This window comes from Cajanus cajan, chromosome 4, assembly GCF_000230855.2.
Source record: "Cajanus cajan strain Asha chromosome 4, NIPB_CcT2T_4, whole genome shotgun sequence".
Lineage (NCBI taxonomy): Eukaryota > Viridiplantae > Streptophyta > Magnoliopsida > Fabales > Fabaceae > Cajanus > Cajanus cajan.
Window position 1 is genome coordinate 13,833,090 of NC_138520.1, and position 15,162 is coordinate 13,848,251.

Consider the following 15,162-nt stretch of genomic DNA (forward strand, 5'->3'; position numbering starts at 1 on the left):
CAATTGTGGCACTTGATCCATCTTTTTTTGTGCAATTTTACTAACACTTGCTGAAATTTCTTGAAATTTTGCAGTACAATTAAAAAACAAGATAGTTAACTCATGTATAATACAAATATTAAAGAATTTTAATAGCAAAAAAATAGTGATACTTGTTGTTAAGTCAAACGAAGCAATTTCCAGCAAGATTTTGAATATGACAAATATAATACATATTTTTATTACTAATCTGTGTAGTAGTGTTTTAGATATGTATAAGAACAGGCAAAACTAAAGCATGAAGCAAGGTCGAGCAAAACAAGGATCGACAAAACAAGTCAAATAATAGAAGGATCATGGCTTGCGTATCAGACGATAATGAATACCAACGAAGATACGCCAAGAACAATCTAGAGCGCAACATAAGAAATCAGAAACAAGAGCAAAGCAAGACCAAGACAAAGTTGGCTCAAGCACCAAATAAACATCAGACGAGCTCAAGGGTCAACCATATATATTTAAGTCAACAAAATAATCATCATTCGTTGAATAATACAAGACGAAGAAACATTCCAGACGGAATAAAAGTTATTCACCCTCAAGACTGATTAGTCAAGATGAAAAAGTCAAAGTCTAACCCTTAGACGAAGACTCAATTTTCCAGACGCAAACAAAGCATGATGAAAAGTGTCTAAGGTCCACTAGTCACAACGAGGAAAATCATACATTATCTCCATTCGTAAGAAAAGTGGACGGAGTTATCAAAGATATGAAAAGAAAGGCAACGCCTCCGCAGCTACAATGACGAAAAAAGAACAAACATACCTAGGTCATGATTGAAGTTAGAAATAAAAGGAGACAAATTATGAAAGGACTTCACGTAACATAGATTAAGCAAGCAAAGCATTTAATGCAAAATCAAACGCATTAAATGAAAAATATTTGTGTAGCCATGAACGAACGTTTATCTGCACCAATGGAAACAACAACACAATAATCAAGAGTACCAAAGTACGCAGTGGAAATAATTCCCCAACTTGCAAAAACCAACGAGGAGCAACAAAAAATATAAATGGCAGAAAAATAATCACAAAGAGACACATATATTTTTAACGTGGGAAAACCCTCTCAATGAGAGAAGTAAAAACCCACGGGCACAAGCAAGTCAATCAAGCTCCACTATGATCAAAAAAGGGCACAAGAGAGTCTAATCAAATACATAAACAAATGTTTACAACCAGCCAATATATTAAAGGAACAAGACCTTCCAACCGAAAAATAAAGAAGAAGAAACCTCAAATTAGAGAAATTGTACGAAATTGATTTCTCCAACCACAAACCTCCAATTCACGATCCCAACAGTCAAAACGAAGATCACCGTGTTAAGAACCTGATTCTAAATTTCCAGCCCGTTCCAACAGTAAACGAAGTGGGGTCACAATTTTACTGAAACTTCTCTGTGTATACAAACAAATTTTTTTGCTCTCTTTCTCTCTTTTTTTTCTCCCCGACGGCTGTATAATTTTCTCTCTCTCTTGTTCCTTAAGAGACCCCTCTCTATGTAGTTTTTAAGTGAGACAAAATTTGAGCTTCTTAATTTTTGGGCCTTTTCTCCACATAGGAAGGGAGTCCAATATCCAACAAATCTCCCCCTCACAACTATGTAGAGCTAACCGCCAAACCAACGATCTCACAACAAACTTTAAATTTTCCTCTTGGCAATGCTTTAGTCATCATATCAGCACCATTATCATCAATATGAATTTTAGCCAACTCCAATAGCTTAGCATCCAAAGCATCACGTATTCAATGATACCTTACATCAATATGTTTGGACCTAGAATGAAAATTTGGATTCTTGCCAAAATGGATAGCACTCTGACTATCAACAAATAAAGGATATTTGACCTGTACAAAACCAAGCTCCTGCAAGAATTTCTTCAACCGTAGCAACTTCTTGCATGCTTCAGTAATAGCAATGAAATCTGCCTCTATAGTAGATAATGCTACACACCTCTATAGCCTTGATTGCCAAGCTACAGCTCCCCCTGGAAACTTAATCAAATAGCCCGAAGTGGACTTTCTGGAATCAACATCTCCAATCATATCTGAGTCTGAGTAACCCACCAAGGTAGGCTTATCCCCTCAAAAACAAAGCCCCAGTAGTACCATGAAGATACCTCAAAATCCATTTCACAGCATTCCAATGCTCTCTACCTGAATTTGATAAGAATCGACTGACTGTACCAACAGCATATGCAATATCTGGTATTGTACATACCATTGCATACATCAAACTACTCACCGCAGATGCATAGGAAAACTCTACTCATATATGTCTTCTCAACTTCACTTGAAGAACTCTACTTAACACTCAATTTAAAATGAGCTGCAAGAGGAGTGCTTACTGCTTTAGAATTTTCCATCTAGAATCTCTGCAATACCTTCTTAATGTAGTGCTCCTGTGATAGCCAAAGCTTCTTCTCTTTTCTATCACATGTGATACTAATACCAAGAATCTTTTTAGCAGCTCTCAAGTCTTTCATGGCAAATGACTCGCTCAGTTGCTTCTTTAACCTGTCAATCCTGGAAACATTTTTCCCAACAATAAGCATTACATCAACATACAATAATAGGATAATGAAGTCATCATCAAGAAATTTTCTAACAAATACACAATGGTCAGAAGTAGTCTTCTTGTAGCCTTGGTCACACATAAAAGGCTCAAACTTCTTGTACCACTGTCTTGGAGCCTACTTCAAACCATATAGGCTTTTTCTCAACCAACAGACATAGTCTTCCTTGCCTTCAACAAGAAAACCATCGGGTTGCTTCATAGAAATCTCTTCCTCCAAATTACCATGAAGGAAAGTTGTCTTCACATCCATCTACTCAATCTCTAAATCAAAAGTAGCAGCTAAACTTAATACAGTTCTGATGGATGACATCTTCACCACAGGTGAGAAAATCTCATTGAAGTCAACACCTTTTCTCTATCTTAACCCTTTCACCACTAATTTGGCTTTGTACCTCGGAGATGTAGAATTACTTTCTTGTTTTACCCTGAAAATCCACATGTTCTCTAAGGCCTTTTTGTATTTAGGTAACTTTACCAAGTCATAAGTGTGATTATCATGCAAAGATTTTATCTCATCTTGCATTGCATCCAGCCACTGTTGCTATTCTTCACTTTCCAAAGCCTCTTCAAAACACTCAGGTTCACCTCCATCAATCAAGGTCACATACTCATCAAAAGAATAGCTGGAAGACAATTGTATCAACCTGTTGGACCTTATGGACTTGTGGTAATTCATGAGCATTATCAAGATCATCATCATGTACCATATCATGTTCCTCTTGAGCATCATCAATTGGAACCTTTAATACATCTCCAATATGTTGATCATCAACATCACTATGTTGCTAATCATTATGAGCATCAGTCTCAACATTATCCAGATTGTGAATTGTAACGACCCGCCGTGGTCCCTACACTTAGTGGAATCGCACTAAAAATAGTGAACTAAGATAAATAATAAAATTGGATAACTTATAAATACAAAAACATGAAAAATATATAAGAATCATTAAGTTTTTAAGTATTAGGTATTTATACAGTTATCCAAAACTACTATCTCCTAGTGCCGGTCAAGCACAAAACTGCTACCCAAGGTGGTAACTCTAACACAAGGATCAAAACTCCCCGTCTCGCAACGGTCACCTCAATTCTAAGCTAGCCCTGACCTGCTCCCATATCAAGTATGATCATCGCAGTTCCACCACATGGAAACAGAAGGGTAAGCTAGAGTTCAAAAATCAATCATACAAGTACAGACAATAGTCTATACCACACAATCATCCAATTATCAATCATGTTCATAGAGTTACACCATACTCTATCCAATACTACTCATGCATCCATCAATCATGAAGCAAGACACCACACACTTCATCATATTAACAATCATGCAATAAATGTATAACAATCATCATCACAAACGACCATACAATTCAATATAAAAACCCAACTCATTCATACAACTTAGAAGCAACTTTAATACAACAACAACAACAATATACAACTTAATATTTAATGCGTCTTCACGCATGTACAACTGGGAGATCTCCAACAACTGAAGTTGAGCAGTCTAGGTGGCATAAACCCTACTGAATCCAACGTTTGACCTATCTCAACCAGGTCAGGTATAGAACAACGTTAGGAACTCCGAAGAGAACCAGGTATAGACAACAATAGGCAATTTCTCGAGTGTTCCACTTAGACTCAGAGGTCCAGCACTACTATCAAGACAGAAGGGTTTGGGTATGAGCCTACCACGGCCTTGGCTAGCCTCACCAATCCACATGTGGAGTTAGCCCACCCACTGTCCTCCAAGTACCACGCACCCTCCAGTACTTAGTCAAAGACTACATCTCTAACTAGATACCTTACTCAAATTGGTCATTCAACCATGACATGGATCGACTATTTCCATGTCGCCCACACAGTACTAAGGGATTCAACTTTAAAACAACTTTCAACTTTAAAATAACTTTTAACTTATCACCTTAGTACTATGTATCTCAACATCTGGCCGCTTGTAATCAGTATAGCTCGGCCTGGCCCCTATACCGTGGTCGCTTTGTACACGTGTGCCTCAACCTTGCCCACACACAGGATCAACTAAGTCCTAGAGGAGAACAATACAACGTCCACTCCAAGGGACAACTTCCCAAGGAGGGTTTTTCAACAAATTGGGCTCTTAGAGCACCACAACTATCTCAATCCACACAATGGGATGAGCAACTTCGAAAATATCTCCTCTAGTCCTAGTGATCAACAACTCATCATCACAACTTAATAAACGTAACAACTTAAACAACATACAACTTTTCAGCAATATACATCTTATCAACTTTACAGCAATATACATCTTAACAACAATAGACAACTGACAAAATGCAAATAACTTAATTAAACAACTATAGTCATTACAATATCAACTTAATGCAACTTAACAACTTTATAAACAACTTCAGCAATATACAACATATTTAAAATTCATCTATCATGTCAACTTATATAAACAGCATAAATCAACTTAAGCACCCAACAACTCAACTATTTCAACAAAAGAACACCATGCATAAAACTTCCCTAACTCTCCTGAAATTAAACAACCTACATTCTAGCTTCCCTCACCTGAAGATTGGCTCAAAATAGCCAATAACTGAGAAGAAGTAGAATTCCCTTCCGAAGCTCAACCCGGAACTTCAATCCTCCCTAAGCAAGCTTCCTAAACTGAATTTCAAGGAAAGACAGAAGGCATTAGTGATCTAGAGGAGAAAAGGAATCATACAGAGAAATTTGGGAGAGAAAGGAGCTCACAGACCCAGAGTCCTTCTCTCTAAAACTTCTCTCTAAAAACTCATTCTCCTCAACCGCCCCAACCCCTATTTATAGAAATTCCGGAGTGGCCAGAACGGCCTGTTCCGAATCCGGAACGGCCCGTTCTGCACCCTCGCATCTCGTACAAAATCACATGCAGAACGGCCCGTTCTGAAATCAGAACGGCCCGTTCTGGGACTCATCCAGAACGGTCCGTACTCCCTCTAGAACGGCCCGTTTTGGGGTTTGGAACGGCCCGTTCTCCCTCCAGAACGACCCGTTCTCAACTAAGTTTTATAGGTCAATTCAATAGTTTGGAACGGCCCGTTCTAATTTGGGAACGACCCGTTCTGGGCTACTGAATCAGCCATACTGGGCTTTTGGGCCTTCTGAAACAACCTACTACGTTACATGAACAGGCAACCGCATGGGATTACCATTAGTCAAATTATTATCTTTCTCGGGTTTAGTCTTCTCCACCTTTTTAATATCTTCAATGGTTTGGTCTTCCATGAACTACACATCACAACTTCTAACAAGCTTCGTTTCAACAGGATCATACAACTTGTAGCCAAATTCATCTTGACCATAACCAATAAAGATACATTGCCTTGTCTTCGTATGCAATTTGGATCTTTCATCCTTTGGAACATGAACAAATATCTTACAACCAAAGACACGCAAGTAATCATAACTAACATTTTTGCCAAACCAAGTTTTGTCTGGCAACTCAGTATTCAAGGCAACTGTAGGACTAAGATTAATAACATGCACTACTGCAAGCAATGCCTCTCCCCAAAAGTGCTTAGGCAACTTTGCTTCAGAAAGCATACACCTTACTCTTTCAACCAAAGTCCTATTCATCCTCTTTGCTAGACCATTCAACTTTGGAATTTTAGGAGGAGTCTTTTCATGTCTGATACCCTGTTACTTGCAATAGACATCAAAGGGTCCACGGTACTCACAACCATTATTAGAACAGATGCATTTCAGATTCTTGCTTGACTGCCTCTCAACCAAAGCATGAAATTCTTTAAACTTTTTAAGCACTTGGTCCTTCCTCTACCAATGCATAAACCCATAGCTTCCTGGACCAATCATCAATAAAAGTAACAAAGTAAAGTACACCACTAAATAACTTCACCTTCAATGGGCCATAAACACCAGAATACACCAATTCAAGCAATGACTTCCTTGGGGGAGGATGCTTCTTAAAGGATACTCTGGTTTGCTTACCAGTCATGCAATGAGAACATTTCTCCATCTCTACACTCTTCAATCCTAAAAGCACATCCTTTTTAGCCAAGCAATTAAGCCCTTTTTCACTGATATGACCAAGCCTTCGGTGCCACAAAGATGCCTCCATATCTATAGCATTCATACTATCCTTAGCAACCAAAGCTTTAGTCCAATATAGTTTAGAATTTTTCTCCCCTCTAGCGATAACCAAGTTACTTTTGATGAGTTTCCACTTTCCAGAACCAAAGTGGTTATCATAAACACCATCATCAAGCATTTGCACTGTAGACCCCTAAAATTGTCTGGGTCGGAAATAAGACTCAAAGACTCTCGAAGACCGAAGGAAAGTCATCCGGAAGGACTCCTGGAAGACCCTAGGATGATTCTTTGTAAGTCTAGGAGTCTTAGAGTAGCTTAGAATAAGGGTATGCGAGGATTGGAGCTCAATACGCCCTCCCAGAGGTTCAGTACGACCGTACTGAGCCATTTGAACTGCAATACGGCCGTAGTGAACTCAATACGGCCGTACTGTAGTTCAAAAACTCAGTACGGGCCGTATTGACCTCCCAGGCCGTATTGCGCCTCAATCCTATAAATAGGACGTCATTTGCATGTCCTTCCACACTTTTTACACATTCCTCAACCCTCCTGCTGAGTATTCTTGGGTTTTTGAGCTATTCTCTGCCCTAGATATCTCTCCGGGAGCCGATCCGACGAAGTTCTTGAGTCACGAGCCATTAGCTTGAGATTCGAACAAGTCGAAGGGAAATCTCTCTGATTTCCATAGTAAAAATTATCTTTAGGGGAAAGGAGCGAGCGGACGTGTAGTGGGAAGGAGCGCCAAAAAGCCTCCTAAACTTCGTTTTGAATATATAAAAGCCCGCTTCGAAGGTTTCTTTCTAAATCCTTTCTTTTACTGCTCTTATTTATTGCTTTTTGATTGTTGCATTACACGTTTAAAGCTTTCATCATGTAAATATTATATCTATAATCGTTTCTAATAAATAGGGGTAATCTAGTAATTTTACATTGTTATTTATGAAATAATCCGTCATAGGGAACCCGAAAGGGGCGTTGTGGGGTGCTAACACCTTCCTCGCACGTAACCGACTCCCTTACCCGACTCTGGTTGTAATGGCCAAAGTTGATTTATGAAAATCAATTGCCTTATATCTTTTTCCAATGTTTTGAGTAAAATATTGGTGGCGACTCCAAGAACCCTTCTTTTTACGAAAACCACTAATCCATGGAGGGTCCCGCTTGGGATTAACATGGATTGGTGAGAGTCATTTAAACAAAATTGTTAGTTCGATGAGGTCTCAGTTTGAGAATAAGTCGTTCTAACCATCCATCATTTTTTCCAAACTTTAAAAGAGTCCGACTATCGTCGCGAATGCCAAGGTCCGTTTCGGCGGGTGGCGACAGATGGCGACTCCACTGGGGAAGCCTCGAGAGTCAGTCCCATTTAGTGATGGATTGTTTCTAAAATAATAGTTTAAAATTACTTCATTACCCCTCGCTTGTATGATAACATGTTTTACCTAGTTGGCTTCAATAACTGTTGGATGTTTAAAATTTTTGCAATTGTTTGAAATATAAACTGCACACGAACCTTTGCACACAACAGTTCCCTCTATACCCGGGGGCATGAGTGGAAAGCCATAGGGAGTGGATGTTAGTACGGCCGGTTGTCGAATGGGTCTATAGGTACCCGTAGACCGTTGTCGGAAAGCATCACTCAAGGTGATAACCATGAACTCAAGTCCGACAGTGCGTTGGAACTTTCCATCGACTTACGACGAGAGGAATTGGGTCCCTATAATGGGGGCACCTTGGGGGCCTCAGACCAGTGAGAATAGTTAGAACCTCCTTGAATATGCACTTTTCTGCAGGATACCCCTACCTCGTGATTCGCTCGTGACTGTTCGTGGATGAGTGAATTGTTTGTGCATCGTTTATGTGACATTGTTTGAGCATACATTGCATTCTTTAAACATACAACATTCCATTTTTTTAAAAAAATAAATAAATAAATAATAAGAATAAATAGGAATAAGAATCTTCCCTTACATGGTGTTAACATCTACCTTCATCACATTCATATAGGTAGTTTCCATTTTCACCCAAAAAAAAAAAAATAAATACAAAAACAAAATACCCAAGAAAAAGAAAAAAGGGTTATTTATCCAAACCAAGCGATATCATGCATCATCTTAGGAACATCCTAAAAACATGATAATGCTTAGTTGAATAAACACAATGCATGCATATTCAACGCCATCATCTCATATCATGCATTCTTATCAAAGATCATGGAGGGATCTAGGTTTGCATTTCATACATCTCTCCTAGTAATTTATTAATAACATTAATAAAAAGAAAGGATTAATCGATGCGTATGTTCGAAAAATGGATCGCACGCCGTTTGTTATTAAGTGTAAGCCAACAACCACGCCAAGCGAACGCACATCAACTCCGTTGTTGGTAATCAAGACGAATAAAGGGGAAGGTCCGATACCATTGAAGATCACTGCTCCAAGACCTTTTCCCTACAAATCGAATAAGGCTGTGCCATGGATATACGACATCCATTCTTCTGCCGACAGCGATATCTCTAACATCGCTGGACTTGGGGGCATGACTAGGAGTGACAGGATCTACACTCCCGAAGATCTTCATGACAAAGCTCCCAAGAATAAAGGGAAAGAAAAAGAAGAGAAAACCGAGGAAAATAAAGAATCCGAGGAGGAGACTGATGAGCTATTAAAATATATCCGACAGAGCGAGTACTCCATCGTGGATCAACTTCATAGGACGCCAGCAAAAATTACTCTGTTGTCGTTGATCCTAAGCTCCGAACCGCATCGGCAAGCTCTGTTGAAAGTCTTGAACGAAGCATACGTGTCGCACACTATCTCCCAAGACAAATTTGAGGGGATTGTTAGTCACATCACGGCTAATGATCACCTCACTTTCACCGATGAAGAGATCCCCGCTGGGGGACCGAATCACAACAAGCCCTTGCACATCTCTGTAAAGTGCAAGGAATATCACATCGCTAAAGTCTTGGTGGATAATGGATCTTCCTTGAACGTGATGCCAAAAAGAACGCTCGATCAAGTGGCAATCAAGGGAATCCAAATGCGCCCGAGCAACATGATCGTCCGAGCTTTCGACGGTTCCAAGAGAGAAGTGGTGGGAGAAGTCAATCTTCCAATCCAAATTGGACCCACCATCTTCAATGTCGAATTTCAAGTGATGGACATTAATCCCGCATACAGCTGTCTCCTCGGACGACCTTGGATTCATGATGCGAAAGCTGTTCCCTCTACGCTCCACCAGAAAGTCAAATTCATAGTGGGTGACAAGCTGGTGACTGTACAAGCCGAAGATGACATACTCATCAGCAAGCCGTCTGCCATACCTTACGTGGACGCAGCAGAGGAAGCTCTAGAGACCGCCTTCCAAGCATTGGAGATTGCCAATGTTGAAACATTTCCCCGAGAAATGAAGAAGGTAGCCTACATGCTCACCAAGAACGGATACTTGCCTGGACAAGGACTTGGCAAGGATTCCCAAGGAATTCCCGAGCTACCCATTATTAAGGATAATCCGGGGAAACAAGGGTTAGGATACAACCCTAATAAAGATCAAAGGACGAAGAGGAACCAAGATCCTTCTCGACGTTCTTTAAGCCAGATCTTTAGGAAGGTCGGTTCACAAGCGTCAAGGCCGGTCATCGTCATCAAGTGTTCTTCTTCTTCCGATAGGGATGTATAGACCTGATGACTGTTAGAGATCACTCCTCGGGGACAGCCCGACCCCCGAGCCTTGATAGGGCACATGTTTCCGTTAGAATTATAATAAAATCATTCTTTATTAATTCTTACTGCTTCTCTTCTTGCTTACAATAAATTTCTAGACCACGTTATTTTTAACCCTGTTTGAATAAGCATGAATGAAGTTGAAATTGTCTTAATAACAATAAACCCGCATCATTTTAATGCGAAAGTGTGTGTGATAACTTGGAGCACCATTCCTAGGCCTCGACAAGCGCCATCATGGATAAAAAAAGGAATCCTTTAAAGAACAAAAATCATAAAAACAAAAAAAAGCTCGGCAGGAAACCCAAAAAGGGGGCTGCGCAAAAATAAGAGCAAAAGACCCGCTAGGAATCCCACGAAAGGGTGACCTAGGCAAAAGTTAGGGTTACAAAAATAAACAAAAACAAAGGTCCGCTAAGACGCCACAAAAGGGTGTTTTAGGCAAAAATAAGGACAATCAAAAAGCGAAAATAAATCCATGATGGTACCATGAGCTGAATTCAAAAAGAAAGGTTCAAGGAAACTATCTAAGTTGTCAAATCACAACGTCAATAACAAGACTTCCTTAACTTCATAAGTGTTTAATCAAACAAGCCTAAACACATAAGCCTACCTTGACCAGCCATTCTTACAAAAACCATTTTCGAAAAAATAATCCCCTATAAAAAACAAACTTCCGAACAAAAAATATCTTTCCCTTCTTTTCTCTTGTCCCAAACGATTTTAGAGTAATCTAGCGGAAACATGGAGATATAGTGGTCAATAGGAGGGTTGATACATCTTCTAAAGGAAGGGAAGGATCACTGGGTTGATGACACCAATCTCAATATAACACGCATCATTCCTCGGTTACAGAAATCGGCAGCGCACAGCCCGTCTAAGAGGAATGGCAAAATCCAAGCAAAGAAACGCATCGGTTAATTCTTTTGAAAAATAAATCAAATAGAATTAGGTGCATCATACCGCATACATGCATACAGATGATAGGTGTACTGGAAGATCACTTATTCTCTATTTATTGAAAAAACAAACAAAAAACAAAAAAACAAAAAAACATATAAACTTCAGAAAAAACAATGCGCCCGTACCATGTTCAGTACGCCCGTACTAAAATTAGGGTTATGAACAAATTTTCAACTCAATACGGGCATACTGAAATGAATACGGCAGCATTGGCCATAACGACCACACCAATACGGGCGTATTGAATTCAATACGGCCTGTATTGGCCCATTCTTTTGTACATCAACAACATCTTCATTCCTCGGCATACTTTATCTGTGAGTGTGTTTGAGATCCCTCCGATTCCAAAATAAAAAATAAAAATAAAAATAAAAATAAAAATAAAAAGCCGAAAAATCGACAAAAAAGGCAATCAATAATAGAAAAAGCCAAAAATCGACAAAAAAAGGCAAAATTCAGAAAATCAAACAATCATACAGAATAACTGAGCCTGGAGAGGCTCGCCGAAATAATACTCCCCAAAGACATCTCAGCTCGCACTCTTGGGCCGAATTCCCAATGAAAGCTATCAGAGCAGGATCAGCAAGATTCCCCGATGGAAGCATGATCATCCGAACAGAATATCCGAGTCAAAGGACTTAAACTTCCTCGGTGGAAGATAGCTTTCCAACTCGAGCGCCGAGTGAAGCTAAGCCTGAAGAGGCTTTCTAAATAATACTCTGGGATACACAAGATCCTCAATTCCTATCCGCCTACTCAGAGGCACTCCTTCAAAAAGGAAAATCAGAAAAGATCAATACGACAGAATCCCCCAGCGGATAACAGCCTACGCAGAGGCAACAAAACAAAAAAAAAATCCAAAAAGAGTCACCCGAATAAAGACAACCGGGATACTCCACCAACTTCGAAAGGACGTCAGCCAATCATAAGGCATCGCTCACATCAGAAGGAGCATCTTTGTGTCTACATCCCCAAGAAATCAGAATTTCCCCAGCGGGCACCAACTACGCAACAGAAAGTTGGGACACAAGAACCTATGAGTAACTGCACATCCCCTAGACGGATCCCTGCGTTATCCAGCCCTGAGCGGCATCAAAATCAACAACAATCGTCGCAGCAGCATCGTGGACTGTGGAGACAAAATCATCTCAAATCCCTGGAGAGGGCAAACTCACGCTACCAAAGTGACCAGAAGCACGGAGGTATGCAACCCTGGGGAGGGCAAACCGCAGACCCTGGAGAGGGCAAACTCACGCTACTGAGGTTGTCAGAAACACCGAAGTATGCACGAGCCTGGAGAGGCGACGACTAATACTCAGCTACCCCGTCGTCAGAAACACGGAGGTATGCAGCTGCCGAGGTTGTCAGAAACACCAAGGTATGCAACGAGCCTGGAGAGGCGACGACTAATACTCAGCTACCGACGCCGTCAGAAACACGGAGGTATGCAGCTGCCGAGGTTGTCAGAAACACCAAGGTATGCAACGAGCCTGGAGAGGCGACGACTAATACTCAGCTACCGACGTCGTCAGAAACACGGAGGTATGCAGCTGCCGAGGTTGTCAGAAACACCAAGGTATGCAACGAGCTTGGAGAGGCGATGACTAATACTCAGCTACCGACGTCGTCAAAAACACGGAGGTATGCAGCTGCCGAGGTTGTCAGAAACACCAAGGTATGCAACGAGCCTGGAGAGGCGACGACTAATACTCAGCTACCCCGTCGTCAGAAACACGGAGGTATGCAGCTGCCGAGGTTGTCAGAAACACCAAGGTATGCAACGAGCCTGGAGAGGCGACGACTAATACTCAGCTACCCCGTTGTCAGAAACACGGAGGTATGCAGCTACCGAGGTTGTCAGAAACACCAAGGTATGCAACGAGCCTGGAGAGGCGACGACTAATACTCAGCTACCCCGTCGTCAGAAACACGGAGGTATGCAGCTACCGAGGTTGTCAGAAACACCAAGGTATGCAACGAGCCTGGAGAGGCGACGACTAATACTCAGCTACCCCGTCGTCAGAAACACGGAGGTACGCAGCTGCCAACATCGTCAGAAACATGGAGGCATGCACACCCTGGAGAGGGCAAACTCACGCTACTGAGGTTGTCAGAAACACCAAGGTATGCACGAGCCTAGAGAGGCGACGACTAATACTCAGCTACCCCGTCGTCAGAAACACGGAGGTATGCAGCTGCCGAGGTTGTCAGAAACACCAAGGTATGCAACGAGCCTGGAGAGGCGACGACTAATACTCAGCTACCCCGTCGTCAGAAACACGGAGGTATGCAGCTACCGAGGTTGTCAGAAACACCAAGGTATGCAACGAGCCTGGAGAGGCGACGACTAATACTCAGCTACCCCGTCGTTAGAAACACGGAGGTATGCAGCTACCGAGGTTGTCAGAAACACCAAGGTATGCAACGAGCCTGGAGAGGAGACGACTAATACTCAGCTACCCCGTCGTCAGAAACACGGAGGTACGCAGCTGCCAACATCGTCAGAAACATGGAGGCATGCACACCCTGGAGAGGGCAAACTCACGCTATTGAGGTTGTCAGAAACACCAAGGTATGCACGAGCCTAGAGAGGCGACGACTAATACTCAGCTACCCCGTCGTCAGAAACACGGAGGTATGCAGCTGCCGAGGTTGTCAGAAACACCAAGGTATGCAACGAGCCTGGAGAGGCGACGACTAATACTCAGCTACCCCGTCGTCAGAAACACGGAGGTATGCAGCTACCGAGGTTGTCAGAAACACCAAGGTATGCAACGAGCCTGGAGAGGCGACGACTAATACTCAGCTACCCCGTCGTCAGAAACACGGAGGTACGCAACTGCCAACATCGTCAGAAACATGGAGGCATGCACACCCTGGAGAGGGCAAACTCACGCTACTGAGGTTGTCAGAAACACCAAGGTATGCACGAGCCTAGAGAGGCGACGACTAATACTCAGCTACCCCGTCGTCAGAAACACGGAGGTATGCAGCTGCCGAGGTTGTCAGAAACACCAAGGTATGCAACGAGCCTGGAGAGGCGACGACTAATACTCAGCTACCCCGTCGTCAGAAACACGGAGGTACGCAGCTGCCAACATCGTCAGAAACATGGAGGCATGCACACCCTGGAGAGGGCAAACTCACGCTACTGAGGTTGTCAGAAACACCAAGGTATGCACGAGCCTAGAGAGGCGACGACTAATACTCAGCTACCCCGTCGTCAGAAACACGGAGGTATGCAGCTGCCAACATCGTCAGAAACATGGAGGCATGCAGACCCTGGAGAGGGCAAACTCACGCTACCGAGGTTGTCAGAAACACCGAAGTATGCAACGAGCCTGGAGAGGCGACGACTAATACTCAACCTGGAGAGGCTACTCAACAGTTTTCCCACCTGAAGACACTACAAGTCGGAAGGGTGGCCTGTTCCCCGGACAATTGGGTCAACTCCTTTACTTATCAACCGTTACACCAAAAAGCCGTTTGACTAAGTAAAGGGGGGGGCAGCTGTAGACCCATAAATTTGTCCGGGTCGGAAATAAGACTCAAAGACTCTCGAAGACCGAAGGAAAGTCAGCCGGAAGGACTCCTGGAAGACCCTAGGATGATTCTTTGTAAGTCTAGGAGTCTTAGAGTAGCTTAGAATAAGGGTATGCGAGGATTGGAGCTCAATACGCCCTCCCAGAGGTTCAGTACGGCCGTACTGAGCCATTTGAACTGCAATACGGCCGTAGTGAACTCAATACGGCCGTACTGAAGTTTTTGAAC